The sequence below is a fragment of the Phyllobates terribilis genome, unplaced genomic scaffold (genome assembly GCF_046119375.1).
Source record: "Phyllobates terribilis strain yellow unplaced genomic scaffold, ASM4611937v1 Scaffold_2__4_contigs__length_985480577, whole genome shotgun sequence".
In the NCBI taxonomy this organism is placed as follows: domain Eukaryota; kingdom Metazoa; phylum Chordata; class Amphibia; order Anura; family Dendrobatidae; genus Phyllobates; species Phyllobates terribilis.
Window position 1 is genome coordinate 671,584,522 of NW_027362762.1, and position 8,011 is coordinate 671,592,532.

The following is an 8,011-nucleotide window of genomic DNA, read 5'->3' on the forward strand; positions in this document are numbered from 1 at the left end:
ACTATAAGATCACTTAAATTACGAGCCCTTCAGGGTGTCATAGACGGTCGTTCACCCAAGAGGTGAGCCAGACATGGTTCCGCACTCAGGATGGGCCAGTATTTCACTAAAATTGCCTGCAAATCTCTATGCATTTGTATAGAAGAAAAGACCTGTTAGTCAAGCTAACCAAGGGAAGAGACGCTGGTGGGTACCAGCACTGATGACTAGTGTTGAGCGATACCTTCCGATATCAGGAAATATCGGATCGGATTGGATCGGGCCGATACTCAAAAAGTATCGGATATCGCCGATTCCGATACCGGAAACCAATGCAAGTCAATGGGACACAAATATCGGAAGGAAAATAAACCCTTTCTTTCCTTGTAGGTTAATTCTACATGAAGGAAAGCAACTAACAATAATGTAGAATGTATTGGGGGAGGTGGTTGCCCAAATCGATGGGATCAGTGCTCACAGTGAAACATGAAAAGCCGGCAATTCAGCAGCGGCACACACCGGTACCCGACGATTTAGAACAGAAAGAATAGAGCTTCACACATAGATTAGATAGATAGAAACATGTCAGTCACATATATAATAAGTACAGTGACAGTGTTGCTTACTGTACTTGTCATTTAGTGTAAAGGATTTATTTAAAAAAATAATAGTGTTTTCATGCACCGTCTCTTTAAAAAAGCCGGCCGGCAATTCAGCAGCGGCACCCGACAATTTAGAACAGAAAGATAGAGCATCACACATAGATTAGATAGATAGAAACATGACAGTCACATATACAGTGCCTACAAGTAGTATTCAACCCCCTGCAGATTTAGCTGGTTTGATAAGATGCAAATAAGTTAAAGCCTTCAAACTGCAAACGAGAGTGGGTTTTATGAACAGAAGCATAAATCTTACAAACCAAAAAGTTATGTTGTTCAGTTGAATTTTATTAAATTTTAAACCTAAAGTGTGGGTCAATTATTATACAACCCCTATGTTTAATATTTTGTGGAATAACCCTTGTTTGCAATTACAGTTAATAATCGTCTTTTATAAGACCTGATCAGGCCGGCACAGGTCTGTGGAGTTATCTTGGCCCACTCCTCCATGCAGATCTTCTCCAAGTTATCTAGGTTCTTTGGGTGTCTCATGTGGACTTTATTCTTGAGCTCCTTCCACAAGTTTTCAATTGGGTTAAGGTCAGGAGACTGACTAGGCCACTCCAACACCTTGACTTTTTCCCTCTTGAACCAGGCCTTGGTTTTCCTGGCTGTGTGCTTTGGGTCGTTGTCTTGTTGGAAGATGAAATTACGACCCATCTTAAGATCCTTGATGGAGGAGCGGAGGTTCTTGGCCAAAATCTCCAGGTAGGCCGTGCTATCCATCTTCCCATGGATGCAGACCAGATGGCCAGGCCCCTTGGCTGAGAAACAGCCCCACAGCATGATGCTGCCACCACCATGCTTGACTGTAGGGATGGTATTCTTGGGGTCGTATGCAGTGCCATCCAGTCTCCAAACGTCACGTGTGTGGTTGGCACCAAAGATCTCGATCTTGGTCTCATCAGACCATAGAACCTTGAACCAGTCTGTCTCAGAGTCCTCCAAGTGATCATGAGCAAACTGTAGACGAGCCTTGACATGACGCTTAAATAGTAAAGGTACCTTACGGGCTCGTCTGGAACGGAGACCATTGCGGTGGAGTGCGTTACTTATTGTATTGACTGAAACCAATGTCCCCACTGCCATGAGATCTTCCCGGAGCTCCTTCCTTGTTGTCCTTGGGTTAGCCTTGACTCTTCGGACAAGCCTGGCCTCGGCACGGGAGGACACTTTCAAAGGCTGTCCAGGCCGTGGAAGGCTAACAGTAGTTCCATAAGCCTTCCACTTACGGATGATGCTCCCAACAGTGGAGACAGGTAGGCCCAACTCCTTGGAAAGGGTTTTGTACCCCTTGCCAGCCTTGTGACCCTCCACGATCTTGTCTCTGATGGCCTTGGAATGCTCCTTTGTCTTTCCCATGTTGACCATGTCTGAGTGCTGTTCACAAGTTTGGGGAGGGTCTTAAATAGTCAGAAAAGGCTGGCAAAAGAGATCTTTAATCCACACATGTGAAGCTCATTATTCTTGGTGCCTGAACTACTTCTTAATACTTTAGGGGGACCAAACAGAATTCTTGTGGTTTGAGGGGTTGAATAATAAATGACACTCTGAATTAACTTTTAACGTTTTAAATAAAAAAAAAAAAAAAAAACAAAAACAAAATTTGCTGCAGTGCATTTCCCACTTCCAGGCTGATCTACAGTACAAATGTCACAATGCCAAGTTAATTCCGCATGTGTCAACCAGCTAAATCAGCAGGGGGTTGAATACTACTTGTAGGCACTGTATAAGAAGAACAGTGACAGTGTTAGTTACTGTACTTGTCATTTAGTGTTAAATTAAAGGATTTATTAAAAAAAAAATTGGCGTGGGGTTCCCCGTAATTTTAGTCTCTAGCGGAGGTTAAGCAGACGGCTGGGGCAGAGGTTTGAAGCCTGGGAAGGGGGTAATACCCATGGAGCTTCCGAGGCTACTAATATCAGCCCCCAGCTGAATACCTAGCCTTTACTAGCTATTAAAGAGGGGGACCCCCCCAAAAATATGACATGAGGTCCCCCCTATTTTAATAGCTAGAAAAGGCTAGGCAGACAGCTGGGGGCTGATATTAATAGCCCAGGAAGGGTGCCATGAATATTGGCCCCCTCCCAGGCTAGAAACACCAGCCGTCAGCCGCCCCAGAAATGGCGCAACCATAGGATGTGCCAATTCTGGCACTTAGCCTCGCTCTTCCCACTGCCCTGTAGCGGTGGCAGTGGGGTAATAGGGCTTGGCTTGATTTCAGCTTATAATGCCAGCTGACATCAAGCCCAGGTTAGTAATGGAGAGGCGTCTATAAGACACCCCCATTACTAACCCCATAGTCAAAGTTACAAAAAACACAAACACCCAGAATAAAGTCCTTTAATTGAAATAAACACGCAATACTTTATGGTTCTATATTAAACAATACTTACCATCACGCCCATTCCAGCTGAAGCCAACAATCTCCTGCAATAAAAGAAAAATAATAAAGCAACATCATCCTTACCTTTCGATGGTTCCCACGACGGCTTCAGCTCTGCTACATCGAGATGACAGGCTTGACCGCAGCAGAAAGCTGCCATCCAGCTTGCCATCCTGCAGACACTGAGAAGCGCAGGCTTGATTGCGCTCCTCAGTGTCTGGCTGTGACGGCATCCAGATGAGCCGACAATGAACTCAGCTCACCTCATGCACGTCACTGACAGCGTGGGAGAATTCTCCTGCGCATGAGGTGAGCGTGAGAGACTCGGCTCACCTGGATGCCGTCACAGCCTGACACTGAGGAGCGCAAGCATGCCTGCGCTTCTCAGTGTCTGCAGGATAACAGTCTGGATGGCAGCTTTCTGCTGCGATCCAGCCTGTCATCTCGATGTAGCAGAGCTGGAGCTGTCCTGGGAACCATCTAAAGGTAAATATGATGTTGGTTTATTATTTTTCTTTTATTGCAGGAGATCGTTGCTTCAGCTGGTATGGGCGTGATGGTAAGTATGGTTTAATTTAGAACAATAAAGAATTGTGTGTTTATTTCAATTAAAGGACTTTATTCTGGGTGTTTTTTTCTAAATACTTTACTAGAAATTCATGGCGGTCATGTCTAATATTGGCGTAACCTCATGAATTTCGGGCTTAGGGTCAGCTGATAATACCAAGCTGGCCCTAACCCCTTTATTACCCAGTGAGCCACCGCACCAGGGCCCTGGATGAGTTTGGTACAGCACCAGAAGATGGCGCTTCAAAGAAAGCGCCATTTTCCGGGGTGGCTGTGGACTGCAATTTGCAGCGGGGGGGGGGCAGAAAGCTTGGGCCTCCCTGCGCTGCGGATTCCAGCCCCCAGCTGCCTAGTTGTACCTGGCTGGACACAAAAATAGGGCGAAGCCCCACGTATTTTTTTTTTTTAATTATTTCATTAAATTCATTAAATAATTAGGAAAAAAAGGGCTTCCCTATATTGTTGTGTCCGGCCAGGTACAAATAGGCAGCTGGTGGTTGGGGCAGCCCGTTCCTGCCTGCTGTACCTGGCTGGACACAAATATAGTGTGAAGCCCCACGTCAATTTTTTTTTAATTATTTCATGAAATAATTAAGAAAAAAGGGCTTCCCTATATTGTTGTGTCCGGCAAGTTACGAATAGGCAGCTGGTGGTTGGGGGCAGCCCGTTCCTGCCTCCTGTGCCTGGCTGGACACAAATATAGTGCGAAGCCCCATGTCAATTTTTTTTTAATTATTTCATGAAATAATTAAGAAAAAAAGGGCTTCCCTATATTGTTGTGTCCGGCCAGGTACAAATAGGCTGCTGGTGGTTGGGGGCAGCCCGTTCCTGCCTGCTGTACCTGGCTGGACACAAATACAGTGCGAAGCCCCACGTCAATTTTTTTTAAATTATTTCATGAAATAATTAAGAAAAAAAGGGCTTCCCTATATTGTTGTGTCCGGCCAGGTACAAATAGGCAGCTGGTGGTTGGGGGCAGCCTGTTCCTGCCTGCTGTACCTGGCTGGACACAAATATAGTGCGAAGCCCCACGTCAATTTTTTTTAAATTATTTCATGAATTTCCTGAAATAACTTAAAAAAAATTGACGTGGGGCTTCACACTATATTTGTGTCCAGCTAGGTACAGCAGGCAGGAACGGGCTGCCCCCAAACACCAGCTGCCTATTTGTACCTGGTTGGACACAAAAATATAGGGAAGCCCTTTTTTTCTTAATTATTTCATGAATTTCATGAAATAATTAAAAAAAAAAATACGTGGGCTTCGCCCTATTCTTGTGTCCAGCCAGGTACAACTAGGCAGCTGGGGTCTGGAATCTGCAGCACAGGGAGGCCCAAGCTTTCTGGGCCCCCCCTGCTGCAAATTGCAATCCGCAGCCACCCCGGAAAATGGCGCATTCATAGAAGCGCCATCTTCTGGCGCTGTACCCAACTCATCCAGGGCCCTGGTGTGGTGGCTCATGGGTAATAAAGGGGTTAGGGCCAGCTTCGTATTATCAGCTGGCCCTAAGCCCGAAATTCATGGGGTCACGCCAATATTAGACATGACCGCCATGAATTTCTAGTAAAGTATTTAAAAAAAACACAAAACCCAGAATAAAGTCCTTTAATTAAAATAAACACACAATTCTTTATTGTTCTAAATTAAACCATACCTGCCATCACGCCCATTCCAGCTGAAACCAACGATCTCCTGCAATAAAAGAAAAATAATAAACCAACATCATCCTTACCTTTCGATGGTTCCCAGGACAGCTCCAGCTCTGCTACATCGAGATGACAGGCTGGATCGCAGCAGAAAGCTGCCATCCAGCATGTCTTGCCGCAGGCAGACACTGAGAAGCGCAGGCATGCTTGCGCTCCTCAGTGTCAGGCTGTGACGGCATCCAGATGAGCCAAGTCTCTCACGCTCACCGCATGCGCAGGAGAATTCTCCCACGCCGTCAGTGACGTGCATGAGGTGAGCTGAGTTCATTGTCGGCTCATCTGGATGCCGTCACAGCCTGACACTGAGGAGCGCAAGCTTGCCTGCGCTTCTCAATGTCTGTCTGCGGCATGACAGCCTGGATGGCAGCTTTCTGCTGCGATCCAGCCTGTCATGTGAATGTAGCAGAGCTGAAGGCGTCCTGGAAACCATGGAAAGGTAAGGATGATGTTGCTTTATTATTTTACTTTTATTGCAGGAGATCGTTGGCTTCAGCTGGAATGGGCGTGACGGTAAGTAAGGTTTAATTTAGAACAATAAAGAATTGTGTGTTTATTTCAATTAAAGGACTTTATTCTTGGTGTTTGTGTTTTTTTGTAACTTTGACTATGGGGTTAGTAATGGGGGTGTCTTATAGACGCCTCTCCATTACTAACCTGGGCTTGATGTCAGCTGGCATTATAAGCTGACATCAACCCCTGCCCTATTACCCCACTGCCACCACTACAAGGCAGTGGGAAGAGCGAGGCTAAGTGCCAGAATTGGCGCATCCTATGGATGCGCCTTTTCTCGGGCGGCTGACGGCTGGTGTTTCTAGCCTGGGAGGGGGCCAATATTCATGGCACCCTTCCTGGGCTATTAATATCAGCCCTCAGCTGTCTGCCTAGCCTTTGCTAGCTATTAAAATAGGGGGGACCCCACGTCATTTTTTTGGGGGTCCCCCATTTTAATAGCTAGTAAAGGCTAGGTATTCAGCTGGTTGCTGATATTAGTAGCCTGGGAAGCTCCGTGGGTATTACCCCTTCCCAGGCTTCAAACATCTGCCCCAGCCATCTGCTTAACCTCCACTAGAGACTAAAATTACGGAGAACCCCACGCCAATTTTTTTTTTAAATAAATCCTTTATTTTAACACTAAATGACAAGTACAGTAATCAACACTGTCACTGTACTTCTTATATATGTGACTGACATGTTTCTATCTATCTAATCTATGTGTGATGCTCTATCTTTCTGTTCTAAATTGTCGGGTACCGCTGCTGAATTGCCAGCCGGCTTTTTTAAAGAGACGGTGCATGAAAACACTATTATTTTTTTAAATAAATCCTTTAACACTAAATGACAAGTACAGTAACCAACACTGTCACTGTACTTCTTATATATGTGACTGACATGTTTCTATCTATCTAATCTATGTGTGATGCTCTATTCTTTCTGGTATAAATTGTCGGGTACCGGTATATGCCGCTGATGAATTGCCGGCTTTTCATGTTTCACTGTGAGCACTGTTCCCATCGATTTGGGCAACCACTGTAATGCCACAACCACCATGGCTGTGGAATTAACGTCTTAAAAAAATATTAATTCCTGCTATTCCATTTAATTGTAATGTAAGGGAGATAATGTAATGTCAGGGCTTGAGCAGGAGAATTCTCCCATGCTGGGATGGCATTCTGATGACAGGCTGGATCGCAGCTGAGCGCTGCCATCCAGCTTTTCATTCTTCAGAGACACTGCAGAGTGCAAGCATTTTGTGAATTTCCGATTCCGGTATTCGATATTGTAAAAGTATCGGAACTCAGTATCGGAACTCCGATACAGCGAATATCAGTCGATACCCGATATTTCAGTATCGGAATGCTCAACACTACTGATGACTTGTCTCCTATTTTAGCTCCTGTTTGAAACTCTGTGATTCCTTAGGCTGTATGCCCATTATGCGTTTTTTAAGCGTTTCCACAACGGCAATTCTGCTGCAGAAACGCTTAAAAAACTCTTGGTAGAAGGTCTGCCATGTTCCCCAATGATAATCCGCATGTGCTGTGCACATGCTGTGGAAATTTCCGCTGTGGATTATCATTGCGGAAAAATCTGCAGCACTACCAATTATTTTGCGGAATCGCGGCGTTTTTGCCACCATTGACTTGCACTGAATCTCATAATATCCGCATCACTACATGTGCACATGCGGATATCATGCGGTTCAATGTGGGGATGGTACCTGGGTTTGGAGAAGAGGAGACTCTCCTCCAGACCCAGGTACCATAGTACCTGTACAAAAAAAGAATAAAATAAAAAATATACATTATACTTACCTTCTGATGGCCCCCAGTCTCCTCAGCGATCCATCCTGGCTCGCCAGCAGCTCGCGATGGTCTAAAGGGACCTGCGGTGACGTCATTAATGTGACGGGTCACGTGACCTCTGACATCGGCGGTCGCGTGACCCATCACATGACTAAATGACGTCATGGCAGTCCTTTTAGACCACCGCTAGACAGCGGGGACAATGGACGGATCGGATAAGGACTCCAGGGGCCATCAGAAGGTAAGTATAATATTTATTTTTTACCATTCTTTTACGGTCACACTACATAAATCCATGCCGGTTGCATGGATTTATATAGTGTGACCAAGTTGTCAAGCACTTTCCAAGTGATGCTAAAATCGCTTGGAAAGCGCTTGTCAACCCGCATGCGGAAATGCATGTGAAGA